Source organism: Sander lucioperca, chromosome 12 (assembly GCF_008315115.2).
Source record: "Sander lucioperca isolate FBNREF2018 chromosome 12, SLUC_FBN_1.2, whole genome shotgun sequence".
Taxonomy (NCBI): Eukaryota; Metazoa; Chordata; class Actinopteri; order Perciformes; family Percidae; genus Sander; species Sander lucioperca.
Genome location: NC_050184.1, coordinates 25,632,944 through 25,644,608, shown reverse-complemented (window position 1 = coordinate 25,644,608; position 11,665 = coordinate 25,632,944). Strand labels below are relative to the sequence as shown.

Below are 11,665 nucleotides of genomic sequence, written 5' to 3'. Positions count from 1 at the left end.
AGCTGTAATGTGCAGAATCCTTTACTGGCCATTTTGATGTAATCTAAAGTTGAATCTCTAAAATCATCACTCACAGAATGTTGCTGCAAGCTTAAAAAACAAAACTAATTGGAATTCAAAAACATCACAAAACAATTTCCTTCTATATGCAAGCTCTTTTATGATAACATATGGGTTAAGTCAATGTATGATGGAAATGTTAAAACATTCCCTAAATCATTTAAATTATTTAATTTAATTAATTATTTGGCATTTAGCTCAGAGCTTTTTGAGAGATGTGCTCAGATACAGTGTAAGATGAAGAAGGGAGAGATTGCAAGTCATTTTCAATGAGTAAGCATTGAATGATGGAGTGAACATAAGCACAAGCGAAAGGTTAAACAAGTGAGATGAGACATGAGATGCTGCAACAAGGGGAATAGGGGGAAGGAGTAAAATCGAAAGAAATATACATTAAGAAAAGATGAAAGGCATCCAGCTGCAAAACTGGGATTTATCACCTACCACACAAACATGCAAGTGCATGCACACATACAGTTCAATATGTTCTGCTTAATTAAAATACATATGACCATATGAATCTCAGTCTTCAGTCACTGTTTGAGTCACTACTTTGCATTTAGGAGGGGAAAAAAGATGAGAAGGTGATCTACATTATCTAAACTGTAGCCAATTAGCCAATTTAAATGAAGGTTGGGGAAGAAAAACCTATAGTGCAACATAACCAGTGTTTAAAGCTGTTAGACGATTCATGAAATGTGCTTGATGTGTACAAAGTCAATATGGCCCTGGGGCTTGCATGGATGATGGAATTGATGTTACAAGAGACTGCACACACTTTCAGAGATTGTCTATCAGAGAATATACATATAGACATATAGTATTCTGCCAAACAAGAAATAGTGTATGTATATACAGATTACACAAAGAGAGCTTTACAGAGACAGTTCAACATACAGAGACCCTCTCTGTAGTATTTATGGTACAGGCGCATTTATTTACTGCATAAATTACTTTGTTAGTGAGTGTATTTGTTTGTTCATACCAGAGGCAAATGCATTTTCCTTTACCGTACTGCTTGTTTACTGCAGCCCAATGTCACTGTTATCACTTTGTTACGATTTAAAACTCAATCAAAACTCTTGATTTCCAGTTGATTTGAAAGCTCAGGCTTAAACAACTCTTCGCTTGATTGCCATGACATTCTGCAAAGACGTTATGTTCTGCAGAGGATGAATCTTACTGACTTTGGTAATATCCTAGTTTTTTTCTGTAATGCCACCAGCAGGTTAATGTTTTCCCTTATCCAGTAAAATATCTGAACATATACTTGATGGGTTGGCACAGAATTTTGTACAGGCATTCATAGTGCCCAGAAGATCTTTATACATGGTCTGGCTTTTCTGGCTTTGAGTGAAATGTCTCAATTATGGCAACTACGACCTTCCTCTTCAATTTGGATCACTTCAATAGACCTGGCAGCAATGGTGTGTCCTTGTCAACCTCCCTTTAGGAGTACTCATGAGTGTGCACATGGCATGTGTTGTCCTGTGTGGTCACAGGCTGTGTGCAAAATGTTAATTTCAAACTGATCCCTGTAAACATCACTAGTGTCTTATAAGGAGTCACACTGGACCACAAGACACAGCAGAGATGGTCAGAGGGGTATGGAAGGAGGGTGGTCTATCTAAACTGGATTGCTCCTCACTGTAAAAGACAAACGGCAATGCCAGAACCCCTGCTAAGTCATAAAAGTAACTCTTCCTCAGTTAGAATTTAGGTTTTTCATTCATTTAATTCATTTAATGCTTACTGGCTTTTGCTTTGCCCCTACCCGTTCTTTTTTTCTATCCCCCTCTCATGTATTCCACATTCACAGCTCTGCACTGAATTAAGGCATTCAAATATATAGATGAATGGATGCAATAGCACTATCATTGTCATTCTTGAGCATATATTAATTGCATTTTTAGGTTCATACATTAATTAATTTACTGTGTGTGCAACCTATTTTTTATGGATAATGCTCCCAGTAGATCATCTAATGTGTTGCATTCAAACAGACTAGCGAGCAAGGGTGTAATCACGCCAGTGTGCCTTTGCTGGTGGCGAAAAACTGAGCTTGCTAGCAGAGATAAACCATGACATTTTGCTTTCATTTGCACTTCAAAGCCAAACCCCTGCCCCATTCTCAACATCACCCTGCAGACCTCTCCACATCCAGATATCCATTTTGTATCATGTCATTTTCCCTTTGCCTCTTGTTGTCACTCTTATCTTTCTGTCTTTGTCTTTTCCTCTTCTGTGCCTCTATATCTTCCTCTTGTATACTGTACAGTGTATATTTAAAATTAAAATGAGGTGTCCACTCAGGTTTTGTGCAGCAATGATAAATACTGTCAAGAGAATGCATTTCTTTATGTTCAGGGTTTGAGTTAGAATTTGCGAATATAATGACTCTGTTAAACAGGCAATTTGAAAAATAAGTGAACTATAAAATACAGACTGGTTGAGATATTAAAAACCTTTGAAAGTCATTCTGCATGCAGGGATCTACGACAAGAGCATGCTGTGTGAAGAATAAAAAACGAAACATAAAACGCTAATACTGAGAATGTGTGTGTGTGTGTGTGTGTGTGTGTGTGTGTGTGTGTGTGTGTGTGTGTGTGTGTGTGTGTGAGAGAGAGAGAGAGAGAGAGAGAGGAAAGTGGGGGAGATGGGGGAGATGCAGTGTGGAGAATGCATGTGTATTCAAGAAAGAGAGGGATTGCGGAGCAACAGAGACTGGGTGGAGAGAGTGGGAGCTGCAGGCTGTTAGAAACAGAGCGAGAAGGAGAGACCAGCAGCACTAGGCAGCATCACGTCTGTCTTATCTGTCGTCTATTGGATCTTTCTTAGCACAGCTGTCTGGGTGCTGCTGCCTGCGAGTGGATCCTCTCGCTCAGTGACTTTGAGGGAGTGCCTGAGTGCGTAGCCCACACTAGAGTGTCCCAGCGGCTACATACAAGTCTGTTTTGAACTGTTCTGGTTATGGTGTTGCCACACGTTGGTGAAGGTTTGACCAGTTTTTCTCTGGACTTGACTCAACACCAATGATCCCCAGCCATCTCTGGCATACCCTCTCATTAAGGTAAGCAGAAAAAAAGTGTTTTATTTACTGCATGCTGTGTGGGACTTGCACTGGATACTTTTGTTCTCTAAAGATAATTAACTGCAACCCCCAATGACATGTTTTGTTATGTAAGCATGCTGTTGATTTAGAAAAAAAACAAGCTTGGAACCCAACAGCACAGTAGATCATGTTGCGCTTGTTTTAGGCTTAAGTTTCACTGTTTATTGTGTCTAATTTGACCTGATTTATGTGTACAAACATCCAAATGGACTTTCCTATATAAAGTGATGAACGCTATGCTATTTCTTCCCGGCTCTTGTGTCCATGTGATAAATATACATTACTTTATTACTAAACTATATTTGCCAAAAGGCAGTTGGCTGATTGTTTTCATGTGGCTTAAGCAGATTGTGGCGATGCGTTTTTATTAGTCTGTAGACTTCAACCTCTATTAAGCACGCATGCTGAAGGTTAATCGAAGACGTACAGTACGGTTTATTGAGTGAAAGTTACTTGGAATTTTCCATGTGGATTGCGTTAGCCATTAGCAGTCCTATCACGACTAAAGAAACTAGATTTGAGTCTGGCATACATTGTACAGAAAGTGTATGTTTAATACATCATATAGATGCAGTAGTAAGTGTCAAGTGTGAGTTATCATAGGAAGTGTTTTTTTTAACTATATAAACTGTTTAAAATCTTAATTAACAGGCAACAAAGTGGTTCCCTGTCCCACATGTGGCTTGCTATTTCCTGTCGCTCCTTTTCTAAGTGGATGGGGGAAGTTGCATGAAAGTGCTTGTAATAAAGACTTTCATGACAAACAGTGTTAATCAAAAGTCTCTCAGCAGCTTTTTTTTCCTTTTGAAATGTGAACCTTAACTTTCTGAAGCACTCTCTGCTGTTGCGTCTCTCTGCAACATTCTCTCGGGTTTTGTTTTAGTCTGTTTTATTTTGCAACGTTTTACTTCCTGTGATTTTCACGGCTGTTTACCACCACACCTGTGTTCATGCATTATCACCTCATTCCCCTCACCTGAGTTTCTCTGACCATCTCTGCAGGTGCACTTCATCCCCTTGTCAGATTAGTTTGTATTTAAGTCATGGGTTTCAGTTCAGTCTGTTGGATCATTGGTTTTGTTATCTTGAGACCAGTTTTGCCTTACCTGCACTAACCCTGTAATAAAGAGTGGTCTGTTTTCTGCAGTCTACCTCAACCGTGACACATACGTGTGTCTTCTGAATGGATCTGCTTTTAGATGTTAGTTATTATGAACATTGCATAAATAACCATGGGCACTGCTTAATATGCATTAACATGTCATTCAAAATGGTATCATTTTCATTAAGCTAAAAGAAGTAACACAGTTTAGCAGCTTTTTTGAGCATTTTATGGATTTTTAGTCATTCTAAGGATAATTATTTTATTTTGGAAATACACTAACTGATTAGCTAACTGAATTGCTGCCTGGACTCAACAGATGTTAACTTGATTTATCTAATTGGTTTTGCTTAGTTCAATGTTGCACAGTTAAACTGTTGTATAACACAAAAGCATGGTTCTGTGTGCACATAACACTGATTCAAATTTGATTGACTTCAAGGATTTTTGTTCTCTGATTGAATCAGGGCAGGAATAAATATTGATACAAGGTATTTAGGGTTAAAAAGAAATGAAGACTATGAAATCAATCCACTTGTGTGACTGGAATTTTAATAGTCAGAGGATGAATGACAGGACTAGAGTTGCCTGTCATCTGCGTTACAGTTGCAGAGGATTTATGTCCCCATATTAGGTTGAGGACTAGACATCCAAACATCCTATGCTGCTGATATTCTAAACTTGCCCTGCTAGGCGCAAAAATAATCAAGCAACCTACATCCAATATCCAACATTCAATTTTAATTCAATTTGATTTATAGTCTCAAATCACAACAGGAGTTATCTAAGGACACTTTACAGATAGAGTACGTCTAAACCACGCTCTATAATTTACAAAGACCCAACAATTTCCCCCCCAAGAGCAAGCATTTGGTGCGACGAATATCAACATAAGAGGTCTGGGGACTGAGGGTATAGACTGTGATGGGAACCGCTGGAAAATACAACCTTCTGTTCCCACAGGGCTGTTTGGTTCTCTAAAGATCTGGTATTAGTGGCTCACTTCATATTAATCATGAGATTGTTTTCTCTGATTTGTGACTTCATAAGTTAGGATTGATGAAGCTGGACTGTAAGGGGATGCAAATACAGCTTTTGGTGTTATGAGGGTCAGAGGAAGTGTAAACCAAATACTTTCCTACAATTTTGATATTTTGATTTAGTATCTTGTATTGAGCTCAATAACTTTGCCAATAAAGGAGACAATAAGTGCTCTCACATTTAAACAGAGTAATCACTGACTTTTTATCAGAAAACCTTTGTCTTTGAGAGATACGGTTCCATGGTAAGTTGACACCACAATGTTCTTACTGTTATGAATCAACTGGAGTCACAGGACACGCCTCATGCATGATGATGCAACAGTGAACTTAAAGAGCACAATTCTGCACAGCTGAAGAATATTGTGTACACTTGGTTGCTTCTTTGAACATATAAAGCTACACTAGTCAATTGTTGTATACATAAAAAAAACTTACAACAAAGAGTCTTTGAGCACCATAGCAGAAAGCACAGAATCTGTTTTGACAAATAGGAGTCATTACGTTTGAAAACCAATTTGTCCTCCGAGTGGAGGTGAAAAACGTACCGTTTACAGTCCTCGTCATTCTCAGTCCTCAGGTATGCCTTGCATGTACTTCCATTCATAGTCTACTGTACCTCGTTGTAGTCCTAGACCTTTCAACCATGTAATGCAATGCCATGAATTGATGATGAATTATCTTTTCTGTCCTTTCTATAGGTTTGCATACAGATAAGAAAAAATCAGTAGTCAAGAGGCATATCTATTTAATAGCTGTGAATTGTTATTATAACCCTTTCCTGTGGTCAGTGAGTGTAACAAGCTGGGGAGGCGGGTTGGAAATTGAATTGGCTTTAGTCTGGCTTTAGTTTATTTTCCTTTTCATGTATATTCACGTACAATATTACAGGTTACAAGGTACAAGATGTTCTCAAAGCTGGCCAAAGAACAATGCTGGTTACCATGCCTTAAAGAGACTGTCCAAACACAACTGTAATAAGTCACACAATGTCAGAACAACATTATTTGCTGAATTATGAAATAATCTTCTACTGTTTGTCTAAATGTTTGCAGGTACAACTGCAGTGATGTTGCTCACACTCATTCCCACTGTGTTGTGGCTGGTGTGGGGTAAATCTTTAGCCAGCTGACAGAGAGCTGAGATCACATTTTTAAAAGCTGTGACCATAGCTGATGCCAACACTAAATGATTACACAAAAGCAAGCACAGTGTGCTTATTTCTCAACTGCAACATTGTGGAATGAACTACTAATGAACTCTGATTATGGCAGTTGTATATTACCATAATTACCCATTGCCTCTTGTACTTCAATTAGAGTTTTTGACTGTCCCATGCTACAACGTTCCACCAAGTTTAATACAAATTGGGCCAGTAGTTTTTTTTCTGTAATCCTGCTGAGAGACAACCAAACCTACAAACAAAAAAACAGACAAACCAAGCCGAAAACATAATTTCTTTGGCGGGGGTAATTAGTCTCAGGTTCATTAAATCCTGGCTCATTCCAAAAGAATCAACAAGAGATTGAAAAATGTAACTGTATGATGATTGGGCAGCCCTCCAAATGCTTTGCTGTGACAAGTTCCCATCATTCCCTTCACTTGTGTCTCCTTACTGAACAGCCAGTTTAAAAATAAAAGTGTTTTTCCAACAGCTGAGCAGCTGCTTATCCATGACTCTGTGGGAGTGTTAAGTGTGTGTCTATACTATGCTGTGTGTGTTTCAGTAGACTACATGGATTTGTAAAATAGGCTGGTTGTGTGCCGAATAAGGTGAGAAATGTAGTGTTGTCATACTACCAAATGTTCTGGCTAATTTTAGTCGATCCATGCCTGCCTCCAGTTAAACAATGTTACACAAATTCTCAGATTAAACATTTGATATTTGACTCTGAAATTAACATTGTAACAGCATGTAATAAAACTGTGAAACCTCTCTGAACCCATATTGTATAGTGTGTGATATGTTAGAGCATGGGAAGCTTAACAATTGTTTGTATGTTATACAGAGATTGGGGTATTTGCCTCAAAGCTTAATCAAGCCTTTTACTCCATTTACAGTACCCTGAAGACAAATCGATTTGGCTTTTGTACAGTATGTGTTTGTGCATAAATACCCGTGGGTGACTATCTGCGAGCATGGACATTTCCCCAGAGTAGATACAGTATATCCTGAATGACAAGCAACCAAATGTCAGCTATCCTTATCCCCATGTACTGTGTGCATTATGTATTAGGCTGTCACAGAGATGCTCACAAGTCTCACGAGTCATGTCTCAAGTCTCTCGTGGTTATGAGTGTAGTATTTTTTGCAACATTAATAATTAATGTGTTGGCAGACGTAAATAGACTACTACTAAATAGACTCATTCATCTTTTTATAATATCTAGCGAACGACAGTCAGAGTTAACATCCTGTAGGTCATAGCTAAAGCAAAAGCGCTTACAGCTTGTTCTGCTGCTTCAGTTATTCCTGCTTTTCTCATTTGTTCTGTGTGATTGCTGAAATCCACTGTAATAGTTGTGTAACTGCTTTCCCATCAGCATTACACCAGATGCTTTGCCATCATCAAAGCAGTTGTTCTAATGCAAACAATTTGCAATCATGAAAGTTGCTCCCAAGTTGAATCCATGGCAACAGTTGTATAGTCACCATGTATTCTCCTTTATAAACCTCCCTCAATTTATTCAAACATTACAAAAGACTTTCATGCAAACACATTTGCTAGATTAAACATACACAATCAAGATACCTTCACACATTCAAACATTTAAATAAACACTGCATACTGCAAACTCTCATGTATTATGCACACAAACACTCCAATCCCATTAACTTTGAAATTACTAATTTCTGTGGATTTTGGTTTGAAGTTAGTGGAAAAAGCCAAATGTCTTGCTGTCTCTTTTCATCTCATGACTTTCTTTCTATTTTGAAAAGATTATATCACAGTCTCCCTCTTAGTGTTACTCTCCCTCTGGTCCTCTGCCTCTCATGTCTGTCTGACACAGATCCTAAACTACAATATTCTCAACACTTACGATTAGGCAACTGTGTCAGGTCTTGGGGTGACACAATCTTAACGAGAGGACAAGTCATTTAGGTGGTGGAGTAGAAAAAGGTGTTCAACAGTTCCAGCTCCTCAAATGAATGTTGAGTAGGGAAAGCAAAATGTAAGGGTAAAAGGATGAGAAGATAATTTTGAAAGATGAGGGGGTGAAGTAGAAAGTAAAGTAGTAAAAGTAGCGAGCCTGTCAGGGAAAACAAAGGTAGAGGGAGAAGTGCAAGGAAGAGGTGTTGTAGTTTTACAAAAGACTAAGGCTTATTCTTAATTAGGAAATAGTAGTTAAGAGCCTGAATGGCATACCATTAAGACAAGAGAGTGCTACTGGTGCCTGCAGTATGGTGAAGTCATCTATCATCAACCATGTTGTATGGTGAATTCTCGACAGGGTGGCGCTGAAGGCAGCAAAAATGAATTATAATGCTTATTAGGAAAATGCAATAAATATCACCTTATAAACTCCCTATAAATTGCAGAAGTTTATAGAAACAAGCACTAAAACCTGTACAGAGAAGTGCAAAATCTGTCATTGTTCTTTGTTCACGAGTTGCAAGGCTATGGTAAAATAAAAATAATATTTTAAGGGGCAGAGTGGTTATTTATGTAGTCTCTTTATCTTTGACCCCACTTGAATGAATATTTGCGAAGATAGCTGTAGTTAGTTCACTATAGATAGTTCACTCAGTACTACTGTGCTGCTTGGGAAGCTGTTTGTTCATGAAACCTCAAAATATTAGATAGCCTGGGCCTCTTTCATTTAGTGCTAATAAGCAAATGTTAACATTGTCAACATTATACCTCCTTAACATCAGAATATTGGCCTCGTCATTATGAGCATGTTAGCATGTTGCTGACATTAGCATTTAGCTCAAAGCACCAGTGTGCCTATAGCTGCAAGCATTGCTGTAGACCCGTCTTGTTTTAGTCTGGTATACGTTTCTATTGGTGTTTGGATCAAATCATTTTTCCTTTTTGTTCTTACTCTGCTGCTGTGTTTTTGTGCTGTTGCAGTGTATACATAAAGACATAAATATATACAGAGCAATAGAAGTAATTTTATAGGATACATACAAGTAGAATTAAATATTTTAATGGAAACCAACAAGGTAGATATACTGTACTACTGATAAAAAGACAATAAAAGGTGGAGGTCAATGGTGTAAGGGCAGATGTAGGAGGCATCTGTTGATGCAGATGATGAATACAGCAGTGAGGAGCTGCTGAGGGGCTTGAGAGTACAATAAGCAAAGTAGAGGTGGGTCCGCTTGAGAAAGCAGGTTTAGTGAAAACTCTGAGTTTGTTAACCCTGAGATGAGGGTGTTAATCAAACCTGAGAGAGAGGGGTAAGTCCAGCCCGTTTCAGAAAGAGAGGTAACTTAACCTCATAGTCAGTTACTATGGTAACTGAGCCTGTGAACCTAACCTGGTCGGGAGCAGGTTTTCTTCAATAAACCTCGAGTTTCTCTCAGTCTCCTCCCTCAGACACAGTGCGCTTTCATTTCCTCATTCATTCATTCAGTCTGTATCAGGCGCATTTTACCGCAGTTTGTCATCTGCATGAATAAAACAAACAGGGTTGGTTTATTAACCATGTTAGGCAGACTATAACATGTTTTTTTCTCAAAACACGGCATTTCCTTTTGTCGACGATCCCGTTAAAGAAGAAGCTGTATTAGTCCGCAGGAATTTAAACATACGTTGGGAGATGATATTGAGGCCCCGACTATAGATGCATTTTCATTTCCAGATACTAGCCTACCTGAGCGGTATCAGTCTATCAGTTATGTAGCCTATAACATTATCCGTCCTAATATCACTAACGTCACCATTCGTGGACATGCTCTACATCCCAGCAGATTATTTGTGTCGCATTACGTTTTTTGCAAACGGCAGTTTTCTTTACAACATTGGTGATGCGGAGCATATTAGTAAAGCCACTGTATAGCAAAGCGCCGTCAGAAGAGTGAGACTCGCTCTGAAACGTTTTTGTAGTGTTCCCTGGACACAAACCAGTAAGTCATTAAAAAGGAGACCCACAGTATTGCAGGTGAATCATGTAAACCCTTTGAAATAAAAGATTATGAATTATAATTCTGTTAATGATGGTGCTGCAGCCTCAGAATGGGATTAGTAGGCCTAGTACTTTTTCGCCCGCAGGATTGCACCTAAATGAAATAGATTAAAGGTTCAATACCATTTCACCAGTAATATTTAACTTAAGATTAAATATGATATTAATACACTATATTGGAACTTACGCATTTACAGTACTTCAGCAGCAATTTTCGAAACGAAAATACGAAACGAAAATACGAAAAAAATACAAACGAAATACATGTTCAAACTTGCTGTATGTGCATGAGTATTTCCGCCGACCAGTTTGTTTGTGGTTGTTACCATGGTGAATCGTAGTATCATTGCTCCATTCTTGCTGCCTTTTTATAGTGGTGGTGCACACGCTTAACTCTGAGTCAACCTACTCTGAGTTGATTGAACCAACTCAAATCAGCTGTTCTGGAACCGAAAACTCAGAGTTTCCCATCTGAGGGTAAATCAACTCAGAGATCAGGGTAAGACTCAGAGTTTGTTAAATCTCCTTCCTGAAACGGGCCCCAGAGAGAGTGCCCTTCAGAAAATTACCTGGTGAGTGAAGTGCCACATTGTCACAAAAAAAAACAGATTGAAACAGCGTAGATAATAAAAGCAGACAGTTTTAATGACTGCATTATTTTGTGGAGTAGGCCATGAGTGTTTATGAATTGAATAGAATAATTGGGCTGCTTTCTGTGAATGGGTATAGATTGTACTCATTTACATTATCAGGAGGAGGAAAATCTGTTTTAGAAATAAGAGGGGAGAGGAGGGAGAAAGACTAAATGATGAAGAATTAAACATTTATACTGCAGACATATCAGACAGCTTACTGACCTCTGTGCCTAGTAGGCCTGTTTGGTTATCCATCCATGCATTTGGTTTCTGAAATTCTCTCAAAGGATATACCACAGAAATAAAAATAAATTGATGGCCAAGCCAACAATGATGTGTAAAAAATAATCTGTCTCTACATAATGATAAAAGACTTTAGGAATTCTCTGTTGTCTTTCCCTCTTACAATACAACAGACTGGATATGTTCTAATCCACACTAACATTCAAGTTATTTATTACAGAGGCTCTTGCACTTCATTTTAAGTTCATTTTTATCTAGCAGCGTGGCTCTAGAGATGGCAGTGTTCTTCTATCGGTTGGTCGGTCGATCCACCACTTTGGTCCAAATTGAAAATATC

At 38.4% G+C, this 11,665-nt stretch overlaps 1 protein-coding gene across 1 annotated transcript in view; it reads left to right on the top strand.

The window, feature by feature from the left end:
• The first annotated feature begins 2,737 nt into the window (after positions 1-2,737).
• Positions 2,738-11,665, top strand: part of opn7b (opsin 7, group member b) — a 67,910-nt gene continuing 58,982 nt past the window's right edge. The window contains exon 1 of the mRNA XM_031316689.2: positions 2,738-3,130. The gene's annotated coding sequence lies outside the window, so the exon portion shown is untranslated. The remainder of the gene's footprint in view (positions 3,131-11,665) is intronic.